At 36.9% G+C, this 17256-nt stretch overlaps 1 long non-coding RNA gene across 1 annotated transcript in view; it reads right to left on the bottom strand.

Annotated features, from left to right (window-relative positions):
• Positions 1–11924, bottom strand: part of LOC141653572 (uncharacterized) — a 30693-nt gene extending 18769 nt beyond the window's left edge. Inside the window, exon 1 of the long non-coding RNA XR_012547459.1 lies at positions 11842–11924. This is a non-coding gene — a long non-coding RNA (uncharacterized LOC141653572). The remainder of the gene's footprint in view (positions 1–11841) is intronic.
• Between the last annotated feature and the right edge of the window lie 5332 nt (positions 11925–17256).

The raw sequence follows: 17256 nt of genomic DNA, 5'->3' as shown, positions 1-17256 counted from the left end.
GCCTTACCAGGACCACTTAGGTATGAAGACATTACCATCTCGGTCGCCCGAGGTATGATAATCAAATAGACAAAACAGAAACAACGTTTAATTATAAATGCTTTAGCGAAGAGTTACAATCCTCAAACCAAATCAAAGTACAATACATTATTCCAAACTATCTTTCTCAACTCAAATAATAATAAATGCTAAACTACAAATGAAGACTCTATCATCATGTCGTAGCCATCCCAAATATCCCAAAGACTCATCTCTATACTGTTCAATATCCGCTCACCATCCCCGAATGGATCACCGCAGGTTTACAAAACAACACCAGGGTCAGTACTAATCACACAATCAATATAGATAACAACAATAAGATAAACAAACAAAATGAATCACACACACACACACACACTACCAACTCCCATCATCTCAATACTCGACCGGTCCACCTGGACCCGACCGCCAGGGGGACCGCAGCCGTTCCCACCTAAGCCCCGCTCATCATATTGAGCGATAACCCCGTCCCATTAATGTGCACATCCCCTTTCGTGGCGGGTTCCACGAAGGGCGAAACTAGGGCGTGAGATCACTCCCGCAAGTGACCCCACTCAACCGAGAACGCATCTCGAGAACCATCAACAAACACAACCACAATCACAATCACAATCACAATCATCATATCAAACAACTAACTACAAAGACATCACCAATATCCCATTATGGGACTAATACCGAGTAGGAAATCCTACCGAAAGCACAACAAGCAGATTTATCTACAAAAATGTATCAAAAAGCCTCTTCTACGAACCCTCCTCCTATCATATAACACATAGAGACTACACATCACATACTACACACAAAACCCCCAATCTCTAAATTAGGGTTTAACCAAACTTAACAAAACACTATAAAAATTATATTAAAAGCTTACCCTCGACGCAAGGAACTCAACGATACGAATAACGACAAGAACCGACCGTCTCGAACTCCGGAATTGCTAAGAATGCGATTAGGAAGATGAACTCGTTGCTTTCTCTCTTAAACAGGGTTTTAGGTTTTGCAAAAGTGATTTAAAACAATGACGATTATGTTTAAATACCTTAATCGCATAATTAACAAAACCCGAGAAAACTCCCCGAAAACCGGACACTCGATCGAGTACCCAAGGTACTCGATCGAGTACCCCCTTACTCGATCGAGTGCCTAAGGCTACTTGATAGAGTACCCCCTTACTCTATCGAGTACCTAAGGCTACTTGATAGAGTACCCCCTTACTCTATCGAGTACCTAAGGCTACTTGATAGAGTACCCCCATACTCTATCGAGTACCTAAGGCTACTTGATAGAGTACCCTCAGTCGAAACTTTTCTAAAACGCAACTTACCCTTACTCGACAGAGTAAGGCCTACTCGATAGAGTACCCCAAGACTTATAAATACGGAGTATTACAGTCTTCCCTCCTTAAAAAGAACTTCGTCCCCGAAGTTCAACCCATACTCTAAAAACAACCATACTAACTCGACCCAGACACAACAACATAACTAAGAACTCAACAACTCGACCAAACATAAAACATGAACTCTTAACACCCACTCCACCAACTATGTTTACTTCCTTAACATGACTCACGATATCGTATCCACCACATATATATCTCTCACGACACCAACTTCATACATAACCAACCACCATCCACTAACACTGCTAGCTCCATAATATCATCCACTATCAAATCCAAAATCAAGACACTCCTAGACATCAAACGGAATGTTACAGATATTCCCATACATTTCGGGTAATACCAATTAAAAAACTAAGGCCATACTAAGTAAAAATTACATAATTCAAAAATTACATAAAATAAAATTATGACAATCATAAATAAAATGCAGCATTATAATATGTATGAACATGCCCAATTTTATGCTAAATCGCCTTTAAGTAGCCAATATCGTATATTACACGGTTTTTACGGATTTGCGTGATTCAACGTTTTATAATCACCAAAATTACATAAATTCATATTTATGCATAAGTTAATTACTCTAACCTTTTAGGACTCAAAATTAGTCTTCACTAACTATTTGACCATAATTAACTCATATTTCCAAAATTTGTTCATTAAAGGACCAAAAATTATAATAAAATAAGCTATAAACTTCAAATAAATCACAAAATTTCAAATAAATTCAAAATTTGAAATTTAAACTCATGAACATTCTGGAAAAATACCATGACACTCATAATGTTCAAAAACTAAGGTTAAAAATTTCGAAATTTATCCGGAAAAACAATGTTGCGGTTTATCGGTTTTAACAAAAAATAATCATAAAAACATGAGAAAAATTATTTCATCAACTTTTCAATTTTAGATCTGAAAAAGATAATAAAATGCAACATGCGACGTTTTTCCTTAGTCATGGAGTATGTTTTATTAATATTTCACTAATTAAGTCACTATTTATGCTATTTTTCTTCAAAAAATCATAAATCACGCATGAAGACTTCAATATAGCCTATTATTTTACACACATCTTGTAAAATCACATGTGACAACATACTAAATTTCTATGACCAGATTCGAAATTTATCTCTTATTAACCTATTTTTCATCTAAATCCGATTTTAATAATGAAAAATCCATCTAAATCCAAAAATCACTGAAAAATTCGAAGTTTAGCTAATTTTAGTCCGAAAATGATATTTTATTCATAAAATCCTATTTTTAATGCCATTATTGTATAATATGAACAATAAAAATCCATAAATTAACCAAAATATCCTAAAAACATTTTAAGACCAGAAACTTTAACATGCATAATGATTTTCGTGATATATCATAATAACACAAATTAAACAAGTTTTATATGTTAATCGTATAACTCGGAAAAACTTTTAACCGATTTGCATGCAAACAACCAAGGCTCTGATACCAATTGTTAGAAAAGTAGATCTCTATACTCAACATATTCATATATGTTTTATGTTAATTTATCATAAAATTAAATGGTGATCTTATGCATGCAAACAATAAAATAGTTAAAGAAGAAATCTCTATCTTACATTGATATTTCGGTTTATTTGGGCACAAGAGAGATCTCCTTCTCTCTTGTTCTTGTGCTTTCCTCAATGGATGAACTAGGATCCAAGTATAGGATCCCTCCCAAAGTATAATACCCAAAGCAAACTCTTAATTAAATTAATATTATGTATACTAGAACAATATTAATTTAGCATAAAAATTGACCCAAAAATATTATGGAACTCTCTATTATTTCGGTTAGAGAGAAGGAAGAGAAGGAAGAGTTTTTATCTTTCTAAAACTTAAATTTTTTAGATGAATGAATAATATTATGCACTAATTTCATTTGTAATGTATAATGGGTAAAAATAAGAAGAAAAACCAAAGTGGTTTTTCTTCTAAAAAACCGGGTGGAAGAGGGGGGAAGAGGGAGCCAATGCATGCACTAGTTGTTCTTCACAATGATCACTAGGTTTGCATGGCTAGTCAATTAGGGTAATCATTATGCTTACCACTCATATAATAAACATAATATTATCCTAAATCCTCCCTTAATTTCGGTACATATGTAAAATGGAATCCATTTTATTTTTGTCAATTTTTCAATATGTCACATGTCACATAAAATTGTTATGTATTTTTAACATGTTAAAAATCAACGTATTAATAAAATTACGTCATATACAAAAATCGACCTAGTAATTCATAATTACTTGTACCAAAATATTTTACCAATTATAAATCACAACAATTTGTATTTATAATAATTCATTCAATTTAAATTGTTTCCTTAAACAATAATTTCATCTGAGTAATGAAACAATTCGATTACTTAGACCGTATCTCATTTAATCAAATTTCAATAAGACACGTAAATATTACTTCCAAAATCGTCCGTCAATTTTAAATAATTTAATTGACTCGTAACGTTATACGATCAATTAATTGATCAATTAAGAGTGTTGCCCTTTAGGTATGACCTAGGGGATCAACTGATCACCACCGCGCACGCATCTACGAATGTCAAACTCTAGTCAGTCAATCATTACCGATATGTGTGGACCAGTTGACAGTAAAATATTACTTCCCAATTGTATTCTTTATAATGAGACTTAAACACGTGATCATCATGATCAACAATTGTGATCGCATTATTGTCGGAGGACACATATTCCAACAAAATGTTTGACAATTAATAGTGATTTTTACAAGTTGACTCTAGTTTTTGACAAATTGTTGATCGATTTTTGATTGGACGAACTGGAGTGTAAAAATCTTTATAAAATGGTTGAACGAGATTTCAGTATGATTCTTTTTCTCATGGTTTGAAAACTCCTTATATTTTCTGTAAAGTATAAAAACTCAACGTGGAATATAACGGTTATTTAATGGTGATTTGTGAAAGTTACAACTTGACTTTGATTTCTGAAAACGCGAGTTTTACTAAAAGTTTAATATAAATGTTTTATCAATTTGTAAACTATGATAGTCGAGATGTGGGAGTGACGATAAAGGAACCAAAGGAGAGTTAAGATAGGATACAATTGACTACACCTTGTTTTGATTATAAGTATAGAATGTTTAAAATCTTAGACCATCTTTCCTCGGGTAGTAGTAGTTCCGAAACTTCGGGACGAAGTTTATTTTTAGGAGGGTAGAATGTGACACCTCATGTTTTGAGTTTATTTTGAAATACATTTCCGTGTTAAAACTTTATTTTCTTATGCATTCTGATAAGTTGATATAGCTTGTTTATAATAAATGGTTAATCATGCTGCAATGATCATAAGTTGGAATAAGTAATTGTTTATTGATAATTTTATAGTATTCCTGGGCGAACTTCGGGAAGAAGTTCATTTTAACAGGGGAAGACTGTAATACCCCGTAAATTGATAATTATTTATAGGAATAATTTATGTAATTCGAATAATTAATTAAAAAGGTATTTATATTTATAATTGCAAATAAGACGATAATTAAGGATAAAAATAATGAATGATTCGCGATTTGTTAATTGGACCGTGTGTTAGTTACTCGTGTAGTCAAAGAAAGATAATAATAATATATGTATGTAATTGTATAATAGTAATAATAAGAGTAATTGTATAATATTAATAATATGGCAAATTACATATTTCCCAATTAATTTCTTATAAGCTTAACCTACATATATAAATAGATGAAACTATAGACCTTATAATTCATAATAAATATGAGGAATTCACAAAAGAGGAGAAAATTGGATCGATATTCAAATATTCAGAAGATTAATATTGCTAATTAACTCGAGGTAAGACCGTCTCATGTATACTATTTACTATTAACTCGTTAATAGACCGCCCTTAACTGACCCGAGATCATGACCTTGACCGTGGGACACCATAGTTTGACCAGACCCACCATTGACCACTTATGACCGGCTGGAAACGGGTGTTTGAAAAGGATGTTGTTGGGTGGTTGATATACACAAGTTACACGTTTTATATAGTTTATGAACCCGTACATGGACGAGACAGACCTAGACCTGGGTTGGGTGATTACATGGGGGTGAGTCGACCACCGTGGGTGGTCGTGGGTGGTCAAGGGTGGTGGTTCGTGCGATGGCTGGCCGGAATTACGAGGTAGGGCATGGTTATTGTTTAAACACGATGGAACCGGTTTTATACCCTTGTCGTGGCTGGTTTGACTCGAACTTAGGTTGGTTGGGTTTGTGGGGGTTAGGCGATTATATTTATGGCAGTAGGATGGTCTGGGGTGGTGAGTGGTGGTTGTAGTTGTCGAAAAACCGTAAAACACGGGAGTGTTGCTGTATGGTTGATTGTTGTTGGTTGTTGTTGTTGAGACGAGTGTAGGTGGCTGTGGGTCGTCAGTGTCGCGGCTAGGGAGTCAGGGTGGGTTGCATGTGGTGGTCAGTAGTGGCGTGAGGTGGTGTTACACGGGTTATGTGGGATGTTTTCATGTATGGGTTATATTGTTACTGTCAGTCGTCTCGCTGCTAGGGCAGGTTTACGGTGGTCGTTTGTGGTGGTGTTATGGGTGCTCGAAAGGCGGCTGGGTACTAGGTGGTGGCTGACCTGATGGTGTTAATTGGCGGAAGTGGGTTGTGGTTATCGTGTAGCTTCGGTTTTCGGGTTCGGTTGTTGTATGTTTAGTGTTGTTGGTGTCGTGGGTTTGTGTTTGTGTTGTGGGTCGTGTGCTCGTGTATGATTCTGATTATTAAATTTGGTTTAATTATTATTGAGCCGGGTTTTAAAAGACGTGTTGGCACGAGTTTTAATGGATAATTTGGTTATGGTTTTATGGAAACGGGTTTTTGAATTATATTATACGAGAACATAATTAACGTAATTAATTTATAATTAATTGAATTATTTAAATGAAGTGAATAATTAGTAATTATAATAATAATAATAATTACTTGTCTAGGTGACGGAGTTGTGAGAAGCGGTGTTAATTGGATTTATGTTTACTCGGATTGCGTTATTGGAAATTGTTGACGAGGTAGGATAATCTACTCAACCATATCTGTTTTCGTGTTTAATACATGGATGTTATTGGAAGGATGATTGGTTTACGACTGCTTATTTAATTAACTTAATTGAGTGATTAACATTGTTAGTTGTTGGAGTTGTGTATACTTTATACGATTGTATTGTGGAATGATTTTTGAGAATTGGATTGCCCCATGCTTAGTCTCCGGTGGATAATGTGAGTGATGATTTGACTGCCCCAGGCTTGGTCTCTGGTGGATAACGTGTATGATTAATTGGAAGCCCCAGGCTTAGTCTCTGGTGGATAACGGGTGTGAGTATTTGGACTGCCCCAGGCTTAGTCTCTGGTGGATAACGTGGACAGTTGATGTCGAGATGTGACATTTGAACAGTTGAGATTGGAATATTGATAGTTGTGAGAGATTGGTTGTTTTAAAGTATTTTATCCTACTCAACCTCGTGGTTGACCGTGTATTCGTGAACACCTGTGATGAACCATAATGGGGAGCAGATTTGATAGGTACTAAAGATTAGCTGACTTGGGAGCTATGGGATGCGTGAGGACTTGGCCAATCTACCTAGAAGTCTAGACCACATAGATTATGAGATCACTTTATTTATTTCGTTGCGAGTTATAATTATTTTATATTAAGTTTTAGTTGATTAGTTTGTAATAAACATGTAATCATTAAATTTTAATTAAAGTACTTTGGTTTGTTGTACTTTGTTATTCACTACCTCGGGAAACCGAGATGGTAACAGTTCTATTTATTTGAGAATGTCTAGCTAAAGGCTCCTGAATAAATGGGAGTGTTACAAAGTGGTATCAGAGCAAAACGATCATCATGCCTAACCAATGAACAAATAATGAATATAAGAAGTGTCTAATAAAATAAACCCGGGTAGAAACTGTTAGGTGCCCCCTTAAGCTTGGGATGAGTTAGGGGCCCCCTCACACCAAACTTCTGGCCCTTTCAATTTTGAACCGGTTACCCCAGAGATATTGAAGAGTGGGGTAATTTAAAATGAATGTTGTTTATTTTCTTAGGAGTCATTGTGCCTTGGATGTGTATTGTTTCGTTGATGACCAAGGTTACGAGACGTAACCTTGATTTTAAGGAGAGTGGGATGGATGAAATAAGGATTTGATGTTGAATTGTTTTGATCATAAGCATGAAGTAAGTGTAAATCGATATTATTGATTATGTGATTGAATGTTATAGTAGTATCATGCATGTCTAGCGATATGCGGTTATGTGAATCCCGAAGCCATATTATGTTATTTACAATATATTATGATATTATTAAAACTTGTGAGATGAATGCTTTAGAGTAGATACTAGTTGTGTGAGAAATTTTATTGACCAAATTGTGTTGGTATAGGAGTAGGAGGGTGTTAATAAGGGCTTGTGACCTAGTAAAAAGGAACCTAGAGCTGGACTTTATTCCGTCAGATTGTACCCCTATTTGATTTAGTTGTCGTTTGACCTCTGTTTATCGTCTAAGGTTGAAATGTTTATGAGTGATGACCCATTGAGTTAGCTTACCAATGTCATTGGTTTTATGTTTAAAAGTTTTATGGTTTGGGAGAAATAAATAATTTAGTGGACAGTGGTCAGAATGTTCTTGTACAGTTATGTTTTCGACAAACGATTTTGTAAAAATTCTCATTTAATTTGTACTTAATATTTGTACTTAATTATAACTCCAGTGTTTAAATGATTCAAATATGTTTCAAATTGATAAGCCACGTTACAAGGTAAATTTTTGACAATTAATAGTGATTTTTACAAGTTGACTCTAGTTTTTGACAAATTGCTGATCGATTTTTGATTGGACGAACTGGAGTGTAAAAATCTTTATAAAATGGTTGAACGAGATTTCAGTATGATTCTTTTTCTCATGGTTTTAAAACTCCTTATATTTTCTGTAAAGTATAAAAACTCAACGTGGAATATAACGGTTATTTAATGGTGATTTTTGAAAGTTACAACTTGACTTTGATTTCTGAAAACGCGAGTTTTACTAAAAGTTTAATATAAATGTTTTATAAATTCGTAAACTATGATAGTCGAGATGTGGGAGTGACGATAAAGGAACCAAAGGAGAGGTAAGATAGGATACAATTGACTACACCTTGTTTTGATTATAAGTATAGAATATTTAAAATCTTAGACCATCTTTCCTCGGGTAGTAGTAGTTCCGAAACTTCGGGACGAAGTTTATTTTTAGGAGGGTAGAATGTGACACCTCATGTTTTGAGTTTATTTTGACATACATTTCCGTGTTAAAACTTTATTTTGTTATGCATTCTGATAAGTTGATATAGCTTGTTAATAATAAATGGTTAATCATGCTGCAATGATCATAAGTTGGAATATGTAATTGTTTATAGAGAATTTTATAGTATTCCTGGGCGAACTTCGGGACGAAGTTCATTTTAATGGGGGAAGACTGTAATATCCCGTAAATTGATAATTATTTATAGGAATAATTTATGTAATTCGAATAATTAATTAAAACGGTATTTATATTAATAATTGCAAATAAGACGATAATTAATGATAAAAATAATGAATGATTCGCGATTTGTTAATTGGACCGTGTGCTAGTTACTCGTGTAGTTAAAGAAAGATAATAATAGTATATGTATGTAATTGTATAATAGTAATAATAAGAGTAATTGTATAATATTAATAATATGGCAAATTACATATTTCCTAATTAATTTCTTATAAGCTTAACCTACATATATAAATAGATGAAACTATAGACCTTATAATTCATAATAAATATGAAGAATTCACAAAGGGGAGAAAATTGGGATTGACATTCAAATATTCACAAGATTAATATTGCTAATTAACTCGAGTTAAGACCGTCTCATGTATACTCTTTACTATTAACTCTTTAATTAGACCGCCCTTGACTGGCCCGAGACCATGACCTTGACCGTGGGACACCATAGTTTGACCAGACCCACCATTGACCACTTATGACCGGCTGGAAACGGGTGTTTGAAGAGGTTGTTGTTGGGTGGTTGATATACACAAGTTACACGTTTTATATAGTTTATGAACCCGTACATGGACGAGACAGACCTAGACCTCGGTTGGGTGATTACATGGGGGTGAGTCGACCACCGTGGGTGGTCGTGGGTGGTCAAGGGTGGTGGTTCGTGCGATGGTTGGCCGGAATTACGAGGTAGGGCATGGTTATTGTTTAAACACGATGGAACCGGTTTTATACCCTTCTCGTGGCTGGTTTGACTCGAACTTAGGTTGGTTGGATTCGTGGGGGTTAGGCGGTTATATTTGTGGCAGTAGGATGGTCTGGGGTGGTGAGTGGTGGTGGTAGTTGTCGAAAAACCGTAAAACAGGGGAGTGTTGCTGTCTGGTTGATTGTTGCTGGTTGTTGTTGTTGAGACGAGTGTAGGTGGCTGTGGGTCGTTAGTGTCGCGGCTAGGGAGTCAGGGTGGGTTACATATGGTGGTCAGTAGTGGCGTGAGGTGGTGTTACACGGGTTATGTGGGTTGTTTTCATGTATGGGTTGTATTGTTAGTGTCAGTCGTCTCGCTGCTAGGGCAGGTTTATGGTGGTCGTTTTTGGTGGTGTTATGGGTGCTCGAAAGGCGGCTGGGTACTAGGTGGTGGCTGGCATGATGGTGTTAATTGGCGGAAGTGGGTTGTGGTTATCGTGTAGCTTCGGTTTTCGGGTTCGGTTGTTGTATGTTTAGTGTTGTTGGTGTCGTGGGTTTGTGTTTGTGTTGTGGGTCGTGTGCTCGTGTATGATTCTGATTATTAAATTTGGTTTAATTATTATTGAGTCGGGTTTTAAAAGACGGGTTGACACGGGTTTTAATGGATAATTGGGTTTTGGTTTTATTGAAACGGGTTTTTGAATTATATTATACGAGAACATAATTAACGTAATTAATTTATAATTAATTGAATTATTTAAATGAAGTGAATAATTAGTAATTATAATAATAATAATAATAATTACTTGTCTAGGTGACGGAGTTGTGAGAAGCGGTGTTAATTGGATTTATATTTACTCGGATTGCGTTATTGGAAATTGTTGACGAGGTACGATAATCTACTCAACCATATCTGTTTTCGTGTTTAATACATGGATGTTATTGGAAGGATGATTGGTTTATGACTGCTTATTTAATTAACCTAATTGAGTGATTAACATTGTTAGTTGTTAGAGTTGTGTATACTTTATACGATTGTATTGTGGAATGATTTATGAGAATTGGACTGCCCCAGGCTTAGTCTCTGGTGGATAATGTGAGTGATGATTGGACTGCCCCAGGCTTGGTCTCTGGTGGATAATGTGTGTGATTAATTGGAAGGCCCCAGGCTTAGTCTCTGGTGGATAACGGGTGTGAGTATTTGGACTGCCCCAGGCTTAGTCTATGGTGGATAACGTGGACAGTTGATGTCGAGATGTGACATGTGAACAGTTGAGATTGGAATATTGATAGTTGTGAGAGATTGGTTGTTTTAAAGTATTTTATCCTACTCAACCTCGTGGTTGGCCGTGTATTCGTGAACACCTGTGATGAACCATAATGGGGACCAGATTTGACAGGTACTAAAGATTAGCTGACTTGGGAGCTATGGAATGCGTGAGGACTTGGCCAATCTACCTAGAAGTCTAGACCACATAGATTATGAGATCACTTTATTTATTTCGCTGCGAGTTATAATTATTTTATATTAAGTTTTAGTTGATTAATTTGTAATAAACATGTAATCATTAAATTTTAATTAAAGTACTTTGGTTTATTGTACTTTGTTATTCACTACCTCGGAAAACCGAGATGGTAACAGTCTATTTATTTGGGAATGTCTAGCTAAAGACTCCTGAATAAATGGGGGTGTTACACAAGCAGCTAGCTGACCTAGTCTATAAAGTAAGAATCTTTGCCTCTTTGGTAGCCAGTTGTACCGTCGTTGAGCAGATGAATGAATGAAATTAGCAAACGAGAAAGTAGGTAATGAAATGAAAAAGAAAATAAAATAAAATGTAGGTAATGAATGCGGCTTAAGCAAAAAAATGGATGGTGAGGATTGAAAGAGAGATATCAACAGTGAGGAGGAGGGCTAGGGGTTAATTTTGCTAAGGTACAGTAAATGAACGTTAAAACCTTAAAGCGATTAATCACCATCATTCCCCTAATGCACGAATCGTTTTAAACACTTAAAGCACTCTACAAACAGGGCAAACATCTGGACTTGCATTAAGAACAACAATTGTCTCAATACAGGCAGTCTTCTCATAATCATCTGACTTAACTTTAACTCATAAAAAGGAATTATAAATCACTGACCTCAACTCCAGCCCGAGGAGATATCTTCAGAAATTTAGAAATTAACAAAACAACGAGATCTCTTCCGAAATTAATAGAGTATTGTTGTGCGGAAGCGTGAATATCCCGTGTTGGGCCTCTGCTGCATCTGTGTCCACAACCCATAATAGTACGATATTGTCCGCTTTTGGCCAAGCCTTCACGGATTTACTCTTGGGCTCCTTTCCAAAAGGCCTCGTACTATTATATTTTGTAGATACTTATAAAGATGATCTTCCATCTTTATTCTAAAGATGTGGGACATGAGTTTGCACCCTAACAATCCTCCCCTCAAACCAAGGACCATCATCTTGACTCGGACCTTGACCTCCATGGAGAACTCCCCACACCTTGCAACCCCAACTTCTAGACACCCGCATCACAAAGTCTTGATAAAGACCCCTTAAACGACACACCATGTGTCTCATAGGGGCTTGTGCTACACTTGCGTACCAAACTCCTGTGCATCCAATATACCCTAGACTGGGTCCGAATCCACCGCCTCAGTGCGTCACACCGGACCACCTTTGGACTTACCATGGACCGCTTTTGTTGCCTCCATTAAGCCTCAGCCCACCTCGCCGGGCCGCTGACGATCTTCTCTTAGACGGCCTGCCGTTTCAACACCATGAGACCAATGTCGCCTTACGCGAACATATTAGCTCTCTCTCGAGCTATAGGAGTTCCACGTCTTATAGTGTACGTCCACCTTCAAGTCTTTGTCCCGATGAATCTCCGTGTCTAGCCCAAGTCGAACCTTGGGCTCTGATACCACTTGTTGTGCGGAAGCGTGAATATGCCACATCTTTAGAATAAAGATGGAAGATCATCTTTATAAGTATCTACAAAATATAATAGTACGAGGCCTTTTGGAAAGGAGCCCAAGAGTAAATCCGTGAGGGCTTGGCCCAAAGCGGACAATATCGTACTATTATGGGTTGTGGACACAGATGCAGCAGAGGCCCAACACGGGATATTCACGCTTTTGCACAACAATTGGCACCAGAGCTTAGGTTTTTGGATCCAGGGACTAGAAGATGGCAAGTGACACTATAAGGATTGAGAAGTTCGACGGGAGGAATAGTTTTGCACTATGGCAGATTGTAATACTCCGTATTTATAAGTCTTGGGGCACTCTATCGAGTAGGCCTTACTCTGTCGAGTAAGGGTAAGTTGCGTTTTAGAAAAGTTTCTGACCTGTAGGGTACTCTATCAAGTAGCCTTAGGTACTCGATAGAGTAAGGGGGTACTCTATCAAGTAGCCTTAGGTACTCAATAGAGTAAGGGGGTACTCGATCGAGTAGCCTTGGGTACTCGATCGAGTAGTCGGTTTTACGGGGAGTTTTCTCGGGTTTTGTTAATTATGCGATTAAGGTATATAAGATTTGTCGTCATTATTCTAAATCACTTTTGCAAAACCTAAATTACTGTTTAAGAGAGAAAGCAAGCAAGTTCTTCATTCTAATCGCATAATTAGCAATCCCCGGAGTCCGGAAGGTCAGTTTGCGTCGTTGGTTATACCGTTGAATTCCTTGCGTCGAGGGTAAGATCTATGTACCCTTTTTATTGTCTTTCCTTTGATTTGGTTAAACCCTAATTTAGAGATTTGGGGGTTTATGTGTAGTATGTGATTTGGTAGCCTCTATATGTTGTATGATAGGAGGAGGGTTCATAGAGGAAGCTTTTGACTCGGCAAGAGAGAGACCGTCTGATTGTGTGCTTACCAGGTAGGATTTCCTACTCAGTATTAGTCCCATAATGGGATATTGGTTGATGTATTGTATTTGGTTGTTTGATATAATAATTGTATTGTGATTGTGGTTGTGATCGTTGTTGATGGTTCGCGAGGTATGGCCTCGGCTGAGTGGGGTCACTTGCGGGAGTGGCTTCACGCCCTAGTTTCGCCTTCTGGGAACCCGCCACAGAAGGGATGTGCACATTAATGGACAGGGGTTATCGCTCACTATGTGGAGCGGGGATTTGGTGGGTACGGTGCGGTCCCCCATCGCGGTGGTCCAAAGGGACGGTCGGTGATTGAGATTGTTGGGATTGGTGTGGTTGTGTATGTGTGTGTGACGGTTAAGTCATCTGTTTATCTTATTGTTGATATATATTGAATTGTGTGATTAGTACTTGACCCCGTTTAAATGTTTTAAAACTCGTGGTGATCCATTCGGGGTGGTGAGCGATTATTGAGCGGTATGATATGACGCGTATGGGATAGGCCGGGATGAGTCATCACGTGGCGCTTAGAAGTCTTCACGTGTCGACGGTGTCTTATAGCTTTGATAGTTTTAGCAGTAGACCGTCTGAGAATGTTGTATTTAAGTTTATTAGTTTTGGTTTTGAACATGTAATCACTTAAACTATTTACTTTTAAATATGTTTCTTTATTGTCTTATGAATATCATTGCCTCGGGTAACCGAGATGGTGACATCCTTATACCTGAGTGGTCCTGGTAAGGCACTTGGAGTATGGGGTGTTACAAATGGTATCAGAGCGACGATCCCGAAACCTGTAACCAATGAATCTAATGAACCTAGGGAGTCTAATTAAAATGAACCCGGGTAAAGGTTGTAGGAGCTAATGCAAAGACTCGGAGACGTCCTAAAGTCGCGAACTCGCCCCTGATTTTGAACCGGTCACCATGGGATATGTGTCGGGATCGTTATGTGCTTATTGTGTGCTTTGTGTATCTATGTAGTAGTATGTTGTATGAATTGATGGATGCATGCATGTGGAGGATGGGGGGATCTGAGTTGAAAGATGATGATGACGTGAATTGTATGATGGTTGATTGTAAAGCATGAAAGTATAATGATTGATACATGTAATTTGGCATGTTTTAATTATGTAAGGAAAAGTGTTCTGTTTATATATATATAAAGCGATGCGTAAGTATACATGTTGTTGTTGTCGTTTTGAGTAAGAGTACGCAAAAGTTGGGAGTGTGAATTGAACATGTGTTGGGTGAATATGTTGAACGAATGTGGTGGATAAATATGTGGCATGATGGATGAATTAGTGGAAAAAGATGAATAATCGTTGTATGATAATATGATTTATGATTAAGCATGTTATATAATGAAAGTTATTTTATAATGTTGTTATGCTAGTAACATGTGAATAGGGGACTTGATGTCATGTATTTCTGATTTTGTTTACGAAAAGTGATAGAATAAAAGCACGTGGGAAGCCATGATTGGCAAGTTAAATGAATTATGTGCATGATAAATGTTATTGTTTGGCTTTTGGTAGGTCGTAACATGTGGTTAGGGATAGTGGTTTTACAAGTATTGAGTCGCTTTTATTCGCTTTGTTGATGTTTAAGTTGTTTGAAAGAGAAAATCGAATAGTTATGTCGTCGATTACACAAAAAGTTGTCTTTAAACTGTTATAACTTGAGATGCATAAATGATTTTAATGTGATTCCAATTGGAGGTGATAGCTTGTTCTTTTACGATTCTAACGATATGTCACACGCCCAAAACGACCAAGTAATGAGTGAGTTATGACTGTTTTGCGAAAACTGGACAGTGCTGAGAATTGGGGTACTCGATCGAGTAGCCTTGGTACTCGATCGAGTAAGGGGGAACTCGATCGAGTACGTTAGTTACTCGATCGAGTAGCCCTGGTGATTTGTTTTACTTGCTTCTGATCTTCACTTACTCGATCGAGTAAGTCCCTTACTCGATCAAGTGGCCTGTACTCGATCTAGTGACTCCTGTTTTGGGTCATATGCTTATCTTTTGACATTCGTTGCATATTATGTTTAATTCAAAGGTATTATTTTGCTTATTTATGCACCGTTTTACATGTATGTTGATCCTGATGCGTAAGTTACCCAATCTTATGAGGTAAAGAGTGGCACCTATGATGAGTATGAGTTCGGTGGGGAGAACATGATTTATATGTGTTGTGATAGGTAGAGGAAAAAGAAAAGGAAGATTGGTAAGGCTTAATTGAGGCATATAGCATGTTGTGCGAGACGAGATGAGTGACATGGTTGTGTGTTGGGTAATGTAAATGTAAGTGAATGTGGGCAAGGCATGATGTAAGTTTAAGGAACGTGAGAATGAAAAGATTGAAAGAAAGGATGTGGATAGTAGCAACCTGAGATGTATAACGAATTATGGAGGAGATGGTTAGAAATAGTGTTGAGTAAGAATATATGTAATGAAAGGTCGTTTTAGAGGAATTGAGAAGAGTGGTATATAGTGAACTTAATGGAGATATGTCGCGACGTGGATTTGCAGATAGTGACTGAGTTTAGAAATTTGTGTTATCGAGAGACGAAACTAATGTGTGATTTCCTTGGGCAATTAACGGTATAAAAAGAATTTTGATTTCAAGAGATGTAAAAAGGGAGATGTAATTGTTTGAACTTTAAACGTTGATTTTTATGGACAAATTAGTGATAAGTGTGAGTGAGTGGAGTGATGAGAGAGGACCCATGGTAAGGAAGAGTGAGATAATATCGATAAGAAATAATGAGATTTGAGTTTTGGAGCGGTAAAAGGTAATTGGAGAACTGAAGAGTTAGGTAGAAGGGATAAAGAGTTGAATGGTTAATGGATTTTGTCAAGTATAAAAGAAAAGAATGAGGGGAGTAAAACTAGGAAAATGTTGACCGGAGTTAAGTGACATAAAAGTAAGGAATCGTCGAGATGTATGATACTATCAAGAGTAAGTAAGTTCATGCTTATACAGAAGTTTCAGGACAACATGATTAATCATGAGTTTCGGGGAATTAAGGGAGTAAGAAGTTGGTAGAATATCTGCATGATATGAGATTTTGAGTAGAGAGTTAGATAATGACACAATTAAGGATAGTATTGGGAAGAATGTTGAGGTAGTGTTGTTGATGGATTTGATGTTCGTTATTTGGGATGCTAACCACAGATAGGAAAGAAATCGTGATGTTTAGAGATGAGTGTAACAGTTTGATGCCGGACAAAGTGGTAGTGTTATGGTTTGTGACTAGTGATTAAGGGTGACGGTATATTAGAAAAGCGAAGAATTCTAAAGAGATTGATTTTGTAGGGACAAGATTGATAAGTATGGTTATGAAAGAGTATAAGATGTGGTTATATGAGGCGGTTGTTAGTAGTTGAGTATTAATGGTGTGGCTACATTTGGCAGAGGGTGATGGATATGCGAAGGGGAGACTATGTTATGAGGTGTATACAAGTTAAGCTCGGGTGAGCGGTAACTTTTATCAGGTGGTAACTTACGTGATCTGGATTGACTGGTTGGATGTGATTATGGGTCTATGTCATATATAAATGTTTGTGTGAGGTTCTGACCTCACAAAAAAAATGGTATGGTGTTATAATTATAAAGTTGTTATCTGAATTTTCTGTAATACATGTTGGATACGAGAACGTAATGGAATG

This window comes from Silene latifolia, chromosome 4, assembly GCF_048544455.1.
Source record: "Silene latifolia isolate original U9 population chromosome 4, ASM4854445v1, whole genome shotgun sequence".
NCBI classification, from domain to species: Eukaryota; Viridiplantae; Streptophyta; class Magnoliopsida; order Caryophyllales; family Caryophyllaceae; genus Silene; species Silene latifolia.
The sequence above is the reverse complement of the archived record's forward strand: the minus strand, read 5'-3'. Positions and strand labels throughout refer to the sequence as shown.